This window comes from Paralichthys olivaceus, chromosome 20 (assembly GCF_024713975.1).
Source record: "Paralichthys olivaceus isolate ysfri-2021 chromosome 20, ASM2471397v2, whole genome shotgun sequence".
Taxonomy (NCBI): domain Eukaryota; kingdom Metazoa; phylum Chordata; class Actinopteri; order Pleuronectiformes; family Paralichthyidae; genus Paralichthys; species Paralichthys olivaceus.
The window spans coordinates 15,959,163-15,973,737 of record NC_091112.1 but is presented as its reverse complement, the minus strand read 5'-3'; positions in this window follow the sequence as shown (position 1 = coordinate 15,973,737).

The window sequence follows — 14,575 nt, the reverse complement described above, 5'->3', positions numbered from 1 at the left end:
TGTGTGTGAGAAGGTTTTTGTTGGGATCTATAACTTTACTGCTGGATGGTGGGAAAAGTGAGAAAACTATTGAAATAGCAACTCATATCAAGAAACCATATAATACTGCTCCTCGGCCGAGCCTGATACTTGATGATTGACGTGTTTTTTTCCTTATTTTTCAATTAAGTGCTATGATAAGCACTCAGTGCCACAGAGCTCTATTGTTGTCCAAAAACTAAAAGCACATCAGTGAGCAACACTGTTGCACTGGGTGTCATGTTCCTCATTATAATGAACAATTGCACTGTAATTTATCTTGAGTCGATCTTACGTGCATAATCCTGCTGCAGTACATTTCCACCAAATGTAAAACGATCCATAATTTAGAAAGGGCTGAAAATTCCTCATTTCTCCCTGTTTGAGGAATGTTTGCTTAAAACAACATCGTACAGCTATTTTAGCAAAATATTATATTTTCATATATATTCATGAGTTCTTTAATGTTTTTACTGTAGTAATAATATAATAGTAATAATAGAAATACAGACAGGGAGAGAAATAAGGACATGACATGCAGGTATACATTCAGTTACTTCACTTCTTCATTGGTTTCTTGGAATTGTAAGTTTCATAACACATAACATAATACTGTCATTAATCTTCATTAATCGCAGACCTGCAATAACACTGGTAATGAAATGAACTGATTGATTTAACATTAATTGCAAATTGATTAATTATAATCAAATTGCAATTGTCTTAATTCGTCATTAGTAGATGAAAAGAAATTGCACTGATATAATAAGGTGACAAAACCCGATGTAGACCAATTGTTTCTATAAAACAATGAGTCAACATTTTAAAAAGCTCCAAGTATTAATAAGTTGAAGGTGTTCTCAGAACAAACCGTTTGTACTCACTTAGCTGCTGACTTATTTCAGGCATTTTAATCAAATCATGACTGAGAGGGAACACTCTGTTCAATGGGCCAATCACGCAGACCCCCGTTCTAAGGCTAATTAAAAGAAATCAAAAAACTCAAACCTCCAAATGTAATACTTGACTGTAAATGTGTACTGACCTTTAACTGTAGAAAAGCTGGTGTTTAAAATGGTAGATTATGATGTTTAGAGCAGCAGAGTGTGATGGGTTGTTGAACATGTGACGTCTTGGAGCAGACAGGAGAATGTAATGGTAACAGGAAAAACCTTTTGTTCAAAATCCATCACTAATCACTTTATAGTGAGTTCACCATTTTATAGTGCTGTCCGAATGTTGAGTGATTTCTTTTTTAACACTGTATAGTGGGCTCAATGTTTCCCAGAGTGCATTGTGGAAAGAAGTGTACTGATGGTCAAAACAATAAAGAAAAGCAATATATACCATCATGCATTGCACTTGCGGCACTGACTGGAAGAAAATCTACGAGAGGAGAGAGAGGACATCACATCTAAGCCCTCTCTCTCTGGCAATTCTACTCCTTCTCCCTCTATTATTATATTGTTATACACAAGTTTTGTGAGGATGAAGACAGACAGGAAGACAGTCTGTTTTAGTGTACATCTCTAATATTCCCAATGGCGTAGTTTTTTTTTTTTTTTGACGGACAAAACACAAATCTGTGAGCGGTAAAATGTTAAAAGAGCAGAGAAGCTCCTCACAGCACAAACTGCAACAAGCAAGTATATTTCTACATTCAAACAACATTCCAACGAGTTGACCAGCACGACATTCTGCTTAAAACACTTTCTCTCTCATGCAGATTTATTTTAAGTGCCTCAAAGTTTCTTTTACGAGGATTTATCGCCCTCCCAATGTTGGTATCCATAGCAACAGATTAAGGCTATCCCTCAGGAGAGATAAGAGCTGAGATGTGGAAGTTGTGTGTGTGTGTGTGTGTGTGTGTGTGTGTGTGTGTTGCAGGTAAGTAGTAATCCATGGTTCGGCCTTTACAAAATCTATTTTGTCACCAACGCACTTCGACTGTTTCCATGGCTACAGTACCTTATCCAATGTTCAGAAGGGGGAGATAAAATTGGAGACCAGGTGGATCTATGCACGGAGAAAAAGGGTTGAAAGAAGATAAAGGTGAAACTGCATAAATTGACCGTATATTAAATTGAAAGAATAGCTGATTTACATTTACATGCACATCTACACATAGAAAAAGAGTTTTAGAATCAAACTCACAACACAGTGCAACACCAGTGTCACATGAAGTGTGTGCACCTGTAGCCGGTCAGGAACACTTCACTGACAGCATGGTGAGGCATGTTGCTAAGCACTGACAGATCCTAAGAGATAGAGGGTATGAAAGTGTGGGGAACGGAGGGATGAAGGAGGGAGAAGTGGTCTGAGAGGGAGATAGCGAGCGGAGGCCTGGCAGAGACGTTTTACTTGACGGAGCTTCATCAGATGGATTGATTTTTCCTCATATAACATGTGAGCAGGGCTTATGGCCAAGATGATTCAACCATATCCAACTGCAGCCCCTTCTGTGGTGGACTGGATAAAATGGCCAAAGCTCATATTCAAGGCCTCAGAAATCCATTTGAATATTTCATGAAAGTGAATCTAATTCAATCTAAATGAGACTAATCTAATTCTATAAATCGTTAGATGAGAAGATTAATATGACCCCGTATTTGAGTGTTAACTCTGGAGCCTGTGCTGGGAGCTGATTAGTTTAGATTAATGTGGTTCTGTTCAAAGCTTCAAAATTCACCTAGTAAGAGTTAATATTTACACACCCTGTCCACACTAATGGAGACATATTGCTAAACAAACGTGTTCCTCTGTGTTTGAGCCTCTCGTCCACACTCAAATGGCAATTTAAGTTATTACAATAGTTAATAAAAAGTATGTTTTGGTTCTAGTTTCCAGAACTGCTAACATCACAGCTTATTGTGCACATGCTCACTTTGCTTTGTGTAATTAAATGCACCAGAAACAACAACAATGGCAGCACTACACCAGTTTCTTTACATGTATTAAGCAGTGCTCTAGGTTTGCAGCTACTTTAGCATCATTGCACCACAATACTGGTATTCACAGACCTGCCTCTTCCAGTATTACCAGTATTCTTCTCTGTTATTTGACAGATCTTTGATGTTGGCTTTAGTTCCACCTACTGGCCTGACATGCTTGTCTGTGCATATGTACTAGTTTTTGTCTTCTCATCTAGAAGGTTGTGTTTTTCTGGAATTAACACAATGACAACAAGTTTCCCTGATGTCACAATTGCATGCGAACACAAAGTTCCAGGCAAGTAACTGCCTGTAAAACTCATCGAGTCATGAACCCTGCCTACTCCTTTTAACAGATGGGATATGGACCCGAACCACTGAAAAGTCAAAATACTCTCAGTGATTTGTTTACAGTGTATGTGATTAACTGATCTCAGTGGTTGTTCTGCTCTAACTCTTGTTTCCAAAATGTTTCCTTTAAACAATAAACGCACTGCGTACCACTCTCAGGGGCAGTAGCATTAACTTAATAGCAACACAAAGGCCAGTTTTAATTATCAAAGCAGTTCTACTGAAAGCAAATCATGTCAGTCTCATTGATTAAGCCTTTTTATTATTCCTCTGTTGCATAGACAACAAATTAAGCGTGACCACCTGGGAGTGAAAGTAGTATAATTTGTATTTGGGTTATAATTATTGTTTTACTTTCCAACTGTGCATCAATTATGCAAAGCAGAACTAAGGAAGAGTGTCCTCTAATTAATGTGTGCGCCCTGCGTACAGCTGATCCATAAAGGTGCCGGCACAAGCAGGAAAAGAAGTCCATTCAAAGAAAAGAGCAGCGAGCCACATGCACAGCATCAGAACTGTGAGTTCTTGAGCCATATTTGGTTTCTCAGTCCTCTACAGTGCTGCAGAGACATGGGGAAGAAAACAATACAAGCAAAATATGTTTGCCTCAAAAATAAAATATGTGAATAAATGACAGTGTGCAGCACACTGGCTGTGAAGCTGCGTTTTGCTTAATTACTATATTCGAGACCTTTTGTAGTGTTCAGATCACACGATTTGTAGCTTTGTTGGTACAATTTAACTCAAGTGACACTTTGCAAGTTTGAGTGACTTGTGAGATCTGATAATAGCCACATGCATCGCATTTTCTTTTCACGGTCTCTGAAGGGTGCATTACTGCAGAGTGGCTTGACAGAATTGTGTTTGAAATGCACCTCACACGTATAACACACATATACCTACTAATTCCATAAACATCTGTCTGTCTATATTTGGAATGCACATCTCGTGAGCTGTTCATCTAATCAGCTTCACACTTGGCATTTGTATTACAAATTGCCCAAGAACGTGCGGAGCTGAGTTTGGTGATTTAGACTCGCCATATGTTCAATATTAATAACATTTTAAGAAAAATGCAGCCGACGCTCTGTAGCAGTCAGCAGTGGTCTGTGGGCTGAGTGAAAATATTTTGTTGGTTGCCTAAAACACCTCTGAAATAGCTGACGTGCAAAACATTGACTTTAGAATCTTCACTGCAAATAAACCAGGTAGGATGAAAGTGTTTTCTAACTTCACTCTGCACCACAGACCGTTTATAAAAAAAAGCTCTGCACACAACATCCAGCACACAAACAACAAAAAGTGACAGTATATTGTGGAACTGTTTGAGGACTCACTGATGACAAAGAATAATTCTGAAGTAGCTTCATAGCATTTACTCAGGTAAAGAACAGGCAATGCACCAGTAATGTTTCAAGAGTAAGAATCAGTTACGTTTTGAAGATGGATTGTAAATACCCAAAACAACAACTATGGAGATAGTAATCGGTGATAATGTTGTCTGTTTTATTACATCTGAAGAAGGACTCACTATTGGCTTCAATTGTATTGGATTCTGCTGCAACAAAATTTACCCTTGAAACTCCTAAAATGTTTTATGGACTCAAACACTTCACCCACACCTCCATCATCAGTGGTGAGTAGATAAAAAGTGAATTTTCATTTCTGGGTCAACTGTCCCTTTAAAGCGAAATAGACCTCGACATTTTAACAGCTGTCACTTCCCCAGAATCTCCTCTTTAATTTGATATGTCACTAACCTTGTTTATATCAAAGTGTACTGCTATATGATGTGTACTGTAGCAAATTAACAGCAACTGCTCAACTGTATATTGCATGTACCTTGGGGAAAATACTACACCTCTATGTATTATTATGACACCTTATTTCATTAATCTTACATCAATATCAATAGTTTTATTTAATTGTGGATTTTGAAAAATGTATTTTGTCGACGGTTGATTTGACATTGTTCATGATAGAGAAGTCTTCAGTCTCGGCCCTCATCGTTCATCCAATTAAATGTCCCCTGCCTCCCATAACAGTGTGTTTACACAGAATCCATAAAGACAAATGTTAAACTATGAAAAATTACTCAACAAAACAGCATTTACAAACCTCAGTGGTACCTCATTTTAATGTGAAGCAGCTGTTGAGTTTAATATCTGCTGCTCCATCGTGTCTCTGAACACTACAGACAAAACTATGTATAGTCGTGTCGAGACAGTGAGACATATTCTATACAGACAGACAGTTTGGTTCAGGACTTTGAATTCAGCAAATGACATGAGAGACATAGGTGATGGAGTAGAACAGATTAACTAAGCACTTTGATGCTTTCACGATCTTCAGGATTCATCAACACGATGTTCATGCTGTGACTTTTTAAAATCCTCAATTTGAATTTATGACTCACTGCATAATTGAGGGAGCGGGAGAACTCATTTACTCAAGCCTCTAATTCTCGTGTCACTTTCTATGCATTGAGAGTATCTTCTGCAGTTACCACAGCAACACCACAAACTAATCTGGTTAAGTAGGATAAACCTGTAGTGGCTTGGCTAATGGGAGAAGGCTTTCCTCCTTGATTGCACCGACCGCTGTAATTTAAGCCGCAATATCAGAATCTGCAAAATTGTGATGGCAGGAAGTGGAGAAAAGCCTCCGTGTTTGAGGTTTGACTTCCCTTTGGTGTGCGATGATAAGTTAGCATGGAGACAATCAACACCTCCTCTTAAGTGTGAAAAAAAGAGATATACCATCTGGTGTTGTCTGCTGAAACGCTGGCACAGAACTTTGTCCCACTGATTGGTTTGTTGTGTCACTTTGCTGCAGCAAATGTTCTTTGCTCATTCAGTATATTGTCAATTTATTCAAGTTATTTTTTTTTTTGTTGCTCTAATGGTACAGGAAAGGGTCGATCACATCCTCAAATGATCTAAAGCACTCTGAATTTGCTAACAGGCTTCATTGCAGCTCTGGTGCAGTATGGCTGCTATAATCTCTGATCAAAGAGATAATGTTTCCGCTAATGGAACTAATGTGCACAGATTAGCTACAATACTCGAGTGTGTGTCCGTCATTCTGAAATATACTGTACATGTTTCAGATTGTTAGTGTGTGTGACTTGTGTAGCCATTTGTGTGTTTTTATGAGCACCTCTCTCTCTTTCTGTTTGTGTGTCTGTATTATAACAGTATGCATTTGATTTTCAGTGTGCGCATGACCTGTGTGTGAGTGTTTGTATGTGTGTGTATGTGTGTGTATGTGTGTGCTTGTCTTTCTATAGCTATGGTATATTGTGGTTTCGATAACTTTGTCGTGAGTACACTTTGGCTGGTCTTCACAAATTCCCAAAAGACCTGGTTTTAGGTTCAGGTTTAGAATTAGGTTTAGGTTAGGTAAGTGTTAGAGTTAGGCATTTAGTTGTGATGGTTACGGTTAGGCTAAGGGGCTAGGGGATGTATTATGCCAATGAGTGTCCTCACAACTATAGAGAGACAAGTGTGTGTGTGGCAGTATAAACAGAACTGTATGTGTTTCAGAATTTGTGTGTGTGTGTGTGTGTGTGTGTGTGTGTGTGTGTGTGTGTGTGTGTGTGTGTGTGTGTGTGTGTGTGTGTGTGTGTGGTGGGTGACCTGTGCAGCCATTTGCGTTTAATGAGCGTGTGTGTGTGTGAGAGTGTCATGACAATGAGGAAGGAGACTGACAGAGTGAATTGCATGTTTGAGCTATAATAAGACACATCCATTCTCCACTGTGTGACACTCTCACAAACACATTCACACACATTTGTTCCTCCGTCTTAGTGACGACCACAGTGAATCTGTAGCGGCTGCAGAGAGATCAACATGACGTTACGTTTCTCCGACATCACTGAACTTTGATTCAGACATCCAGTGAGTTACTCCCTCCATATCGCTGGACAGCTCCTTTGGACCAGCAGCTTCTCTAAACCCTGTTCAAACACACTGACTCAAAGACTACAGATGACACAGGATCTGTGTCTGTGTGGTGTTACAACTTCTTAGAACTCGTCACTCAGTCTCCCTCCAGGTGCAGTCAGAGGGTGCCCTAAATAAATGTAGGCCAATTGTGCAAGGGTGGAAACCAATCATGCTAATTTCACATTTTTTTGTGATAATAGTTTTCTCTTTCCTACACAGTCTCCCGTACGCATGCAAAAGATGACACACACAAGAAACAATGCCAGAACAACAATAACAATCAATGTTACCAGATGGATCATTATAGGTATGTGGCTGGTATTGTTTCCTCCTACGAATCTGTGTGTTTGTGTGTGTGGTAAACACATTTGCTCCTCACACACATAAAAGTATAGTGATAACACACACACACACACACACACAGTCAGTGGTATGAGTCACAGAGCTGCTGGAGCATACAGATGACAGATAGAAAGAGGAAAATTGGAGGGCACACAGATTTAGATAGTGTAAATTTGCCAAAGGACAAGAGGTGTAGCGATAAAAAGAATTAAAAAGTTGTGAGGAGTAAAGAAGGAGCAGAGGACGGATTGTTAAAGATGTGTGAGTGGGATTCCTTGGTCCTGTAGAACTGGTCACTGTTTTATTTAACCCAGCGGACCCAGCAGGCAGCTGTCACTCCAACAACCATAACCCACCAGCCATTCATATCTGTTCATCTGCATCTACATTCACATGTACACTGTACACAAACACACATGTAACCTTGCACAGACCCCACTTCATCACTGCATCTTTCTGTCTCCCTGAGGGCCACCTGGCAGCAACCGCTCTCACCCACTGCAGCAGAGGGATCCAATCATGACTGATGGCCTGTCACACACACATGACACCACGCACAGCAAACGAGCACGAGCACACACACACACACTTCATACTTGGGCTTGGCAAGGTCTCGGCAGAGTGTGTGCTTGTTGAGCTGGAAATGGTCTGCGGGTGAGAAGTGGTGCTCAGGTTGTGGAGATTTTTCATTCTGTAACTTCCTGGAAACACTTCATTGTTTTACCCCAGAGTTTCCACAATTAGTCTTGCTGTCAACTGACTTATTGTCTCAGTTTTTACAGTCGTGTGAGCTGCCAATCCCTGTAATGATGCACCCTTCAGGGACGCTTTTATGTTTTTCTTTTTTTTGATCACTGTGTCCTGGTCTTTACTTCAGAAAACCTACATTTACATACGATGTACTGTGTAGATAGACTGATCAGTGGAAGTACACAGAGACAAGGCACGTTATATAATAACATGTACTCCCTTGGTACACAGTGTCAATATCTACTCTGTATGTGCAGTACATACAAATACATCTGCAAAACCTTCACTAACAACACCTTTGATTTGTTGATTTTTTATCGTATGCAGCAAGTGAAAAATACAAGCTAGTTTCATACTAAAAAATATTGTTGTACTTTAATTCAGCTGATAAAGTAATCACAAACATTTATCTTCTGAAAAAACGAAGCAGAGGAAATGAGGATGAAAATAAAGATCTTTGTTTTAAATACTTCATCCAAATCACCCAAACCTGGTTTTAATCCATTTTCAGAAAAATTGAGAAATCTGATTTTCCCAATCATCTTATTTTTAGCTAACGAAGACATCTAACCAACATCCCCATCATTTCTAAATACAAACAAAGTTCACTAGATGCAAAATACCTCAGTGAAAACGAACGAATGAATGTGAGCGCGCGCTGGTCAAAAGGGAGGCTATGTCCTCAAGTCCAACAAGGAAGCAGAAAACCTATGCCTCAGATCCTTAATAACCGTGTACAATTGAATAAGACTAATGATGATCTAGGCAAATTTGCATCTGTGGTCATCCCATAATGCTTCTTTTTTCCGAAATTACATTTGTCTTGTGTGAAACCAAGCAGTGATAAAGTGCAGGGCCTCCGACACCCCTTGTAGTATGAGCCCTCAGTATTGAACACCTCTTGTCACATGAGGGGAATGAGAGTATGTCTGTGTTTGGCCTGCATTCATTAGCTGCTCATTCTACCTGGGTCGCTGAGCACACATTGGTGCACACGTTGATAATCACTGACGTGCACCGAGGGCCCACGTGCACATCGATCAGTGAGGTGTTCAATATGTGCTAAGTGTAGTGCACAGGCTTGTGGACTCAGGTCTATCTAAAGGCCTGGGTGGAGAGGAGGGAGAGGAGGGACGGGAGAGTGGACGAGGGGAGGTCAGGAGTTGTATTAGTGAGAGGAGGTAATGAGTCATTTGTTAACTGAGTTGGATACACATTCAAGAGTAAACACTGGTATGTCAAGCAGTTAATATAGTTTATGTTTTCCTAGTGCTGTAAAATTAAAGATGTATTTCATATTATGCAATTAATCAACATAGAGCTACTGAATTTACTTTCCTTATGTTTCATGTAAATTACACTTCCATAGTTAATTATATGACTCAAATGAAAAAATATTGATCAAGAAGGTGTTTTTTTAGTGTGCAGCAGATAACATATTGAATCATCACTACATCTTCTGACAAAATGAACAGAACAAGCCAACGCTTTTGTGGTTCTCCTCAAACTAACACTCCCACCAGAGATTCCTCCTCATACTTGTCTGCCAACCAGCTTCTGGCTGTAGCTTCATATTGCTTCATGTGAGCAAATATTTCCGAAATATAATACGATCTTTTCAAACCTGCCCTTATTCGGGGTAAACATGAAAACAAGCCATTAAACCAACCATTGCAAATGCAGCTTTTAATTTGTTGTTTTTATCGACCTGTTAGTTTATATTCACAATTAATTCTTCTGCTCTTGAATTTTCCTTTTATTGCTGCAATATCTTAATTTCTACAGAGATCGATTAAAATTTTATATTCTATTATGTTACTGTAGTAGTTTTTAAATGTCACTGCAGAGGTTCGCAGATCAAGTTAATTTGGACCGTTTAGCTCTTCATGTGTTTGAGCATAATTTCAGTCTAATGCTTTTTTCTTTAGGTCAATGAAAGTTTACATGATTACAAATGTTCTGTTTATATGTTTACTTCATATTTCTAACACATTAGTACAGCAAGTGACCTGGCTGAATATGACATGAGGAGAAGTTAGAATCAAATTCTGCTTTTCTTGGACAGTATGGGAACTGTTGGGTTTCTCTTAAACTTAAGGTCTTGACTTTATTATGTATGATTTAGCGCTTAAATTGGACTGAACAGACTATCTTCTATTACAATTGATTCTTCATTTTGCCTTGGACTTTTGTGTGACACACTTTGAAACCTCGTTTAGATAAGTGCTATAAATAAAGGTATTATCATTAGTTTACAGTGATAACTGCTAAATATTCACAAAAATGCATTGAAATGTACGGTTATTTTTGCAACAATGGGTTCTTCATTACAGAGAAGCAAGTTTCTAGGTAGTTAGCAACCTAGCTGTCATGTTCTGGGGAAAAACCACTCAGATGAAGACTCCAAATGCAGATGAAACAAAAACAGAGAGACAATTTGGACATAAAGTCCAAAAACCAGGAGGTAAGTCCAAACCAATGAACTAATCCAAAAGGGGAAGGCTAAAAACAGGTACAGGTAATAAACTAGCAATACACTAGGGAGACTGTCCACCGATATACAAGGATATGCAACAAAGGAAAGACAAAGCATGATATATATGGGGTGTCTAGGGGGGACACAGGGACTGGATTTATCAGGTGACAGGTGAGTATGGGTCAATTGACTGGGACGCAACTGCAATGACAGGATGAGAAGTAACAAGACCAAAAATCAAAGCATAATTAAACAAAACAGGAAATCCCATGACAAAAAGGCAGAGGCAGGAGATGGATCATAGCACTGTCTATCGCTGGCTCGGTAAAATTGTTCTCATGGTTTTGGAATGGTTTGGGAATGCGAAATAAAAAATAATACCTCCGAAAACTTTTCGTGCTGAATGTCTCTCCAGCCTCATGCACATGCTTCACCATGTGGAGAAAGAAACTCTTTTTGATGAGTTTTGATAGTTTGCAGAATCTAGGGGGGGTTGTGCACCAAACACAGATTCCCCAGTCTGCAAAAAGATGTTGCAGAGTTAGTTTGCAAAGCCTCATCCCCACGAGAACACTGATGGTACCCCAGCTGAATGTACCAGGCATGGTGTTTGAAACCTGCCTGGCAACACTGGGAATCATTCAGCCTCCACTGCTCCCAGCTGCAGTCCTCACAACAGATAACACCAACTCTGGTGGAAACCTCGCTCATCCCACTGCCTGTTGGAACGACTCTCTTGATGGCCCTTCAAATGGAGAGAAGTGGTGCTCTCAGCTGCATACCAGAGCATGGTTTGCAGTGCAGTCGGTGGTCATCGCGCCTTGTGTGAAGGAGCTGTTCAGATAGGTATTGAAAAGGAATATCTGTGTCAACTGTATCTGTACACAATGAGCGGAATGTCACCCCACTTATCAGCACTTTAAAATCTACATTTGGTACACGCTCTTCAAAATGACATGAGCACACTAAATTCAAGAACGTAAGGTTCAGCGAGGTTGGCGTACGCTGAGGATGATTCCGTTTTGATCATCCTCGTGTTATAGCACCTGCTTGCTGCCATACAATAGGTAAGGAGAGCTGCTTTGTTCCGTTGCTTACTAACTGGCACGCTTCACAAAGAAGAGATCTCTAACCTACTAAATAAAACACAAGCCTCTGGGCACTAAATATACCAGTATGCTGTCAAAACACAGGCAGTACTAGACAAGTGATGTTTTTTTTATTTCAAGGGGGATATGGTGAATTGATTCATCACTAAACTATGCAGCTACACAAGAGGCTGCTGTGCAGGATGTGGAAAATACCTGAACCCAAGTGAGTCACCTTGTGCAGACCATGTAGCGGCAACTCAACGATGGGTTTGGATTATTAAGTTTTCATTTTAACATGAACTCTGAATGAAGGCTACATTCATCATCTATCATAAATAAGTGTCCCACCAGGCACCTGTCACTGAGTGGCTCATAATAAAGACGATTCAAGTGCATATTATTCAACAAACCAATGAGTGTCATTGGTTTGTTGAAGTTTTTGAGAAGACACTTTAAGTGTTGGTAAGAAACTAACAGGTGTCTATATGGTGTTACTTTGCTCTGGCACAGGGACAAATAGTTGCTTTTGGAACATTCTCACAACCTCATCCACCATCGCCATGTTTATTGTTGTCAGAAACTCTTGCCTCCACTTCCACCAACTTTTCTTACATTGATCAACATACAAACACATGGTCACCGACCCTTATACCTGAGTGGCACAGCACTGCACAATGATCATTCTGCAAAATTACAATTTAACCCCAACACCCATATTTGGCTCCTATGAGCCTTCAGTATCACTCACTGTTTAACACATGTCATGTTTGAACAGCCTCCTACTCTGACAGTGAACGTGTATATCATGTCTGGCTGAGTCATGCAAGAGCCTAGAAACTGAAATATGAGTGAAAACAGCCAAAGATTCCACAGGTTCAGGTCGGTGGGGAAGAATACATGAAGTCAAACTTCAGACCTAACTGTAGCTTCTCAGTGACTGACAGTGCTGTGTTTTACTAATGAGAGCTGAGTTACTGTGTCACTGTGGGAATGTAAAGTAGCACTTTCTCTGCATAAATGTTAAAAAGCTGCTGCCAAATCTATGATGACCACATGCTTTTCATCACTCTCTTCCCCCGAAGCCCAACCCTTCCCCGGTGCAACTATATTTAGATCAAGGGCTCAGAATACAGTGGCCAAGTAATCACCCTCATCCTGTGTGAGTGATGAACTGCTCCCAGCCTCCCTCCAGGGCTCTATGGGGGGCTGAGGAGCCTCTGCCAAGCACTACAGTGGTCTGTATCAGCGTCACTCAGTGTCAGCAACCAGAAGCTCTCACACACATAAACACGCACAGGACCACCGATCTGTGAATGAAATGATGTGAAATATGTATCCATACACAAACACACTTCACACCGATTAGACTGAAAATCAAGCACATTTACTGAAATATCAAAGTAAACGTTGGACATTCCTTTCCTTGAAATTGCTGGAAAATCTTTTATGATTTATAAAAGGCTTGATTTACAGTCTGTATGTGATCCAAGTTTATCTCAACTCAAATGTTTTGTTATCACAAAGTATTCATTAGATATTTTCCCAGGAAATTATATTTCATGTTTTTCCCCAAATCAGAGAGTAAGGATAAGGGATTTTGTAATTTATAAGTGGCAAAGATAGCATACTTCATACTTCCTATTATTCTGATGTCCACATATGTATTTGGTTTATACATCGTCATTGCCCTAAATTTGCCAAGTCTGTCACACTTTGAGTCATGTATTTTATATTATATATATATATATATATATTATACAGGTTAGAATATTGGGTGCACTTTGGATTTAGGACAGATAGCTTTACTGCAGTGCCTCTGGATATAAAGGCTGGTCTGCTGTTATGGTTCTCTGTATTAAAAAGCTGGAAACAAATTAACCAAAATGTGGGGACTCACATTTCAAAAAGCTTAGTGTAGTAAAATGCCTCAATACATAAACACGCATATATTTTCACTCTCTCTCTCTGTGGTCCCTCCCTGCTCCAACCAAAGATCTCAGTCAACCCAAACTTGGTTACCATGGTAAAAGTCCCCTCCTCTTTCTTCCTCTCTCTCTCTTCATCTCCAATCTATTTTAATTAAAGCGTGAGAGATGCCAAAGGCCAGTCAGCCAGTCTGGTCATTGCCGTGTCGACTCCGTCCTGTCATGTTTGCTCTGACTCACACAGACATTTCCCGTCCATCATTCCTGTATGTATGTGTACAGCGTTTCCCTTTGTTTACTTTCTTCTGCTCTATGAGTCATTCATTTTTGACTCCACCCTCCAAAGATAAAAATAGACATCTATTAGATGATACCTCAATGAAAGCAATATATCACCTGACAGCGTTGTTTCCCATAAAGTATCCGACATTGCCTGTTTAGATTGATTTTGTAGTTTACTGTCCACATGTGGGGGCAACAGGCTGTCGTCTCGAGAACTAGCTTTACTACCAGATGATGCATCTGTCATTTCTGTCAGAACGAGGCCTCTGTCTCTGTTTTCCGCAGAGGGATGAACAGCTAGTTTTGGACCTTTGGAGGACATTGAGGATAGAACCTTATATATCTGACAGGAGTCACCGCAACAGTTCTTTGAAAAATTGTTTTCAGACATGACCTGAAAACAGAAATTGGCTACGGAGTTTACCCATATTTTGCATTTTACACGTGCACAACACAGCAGAAG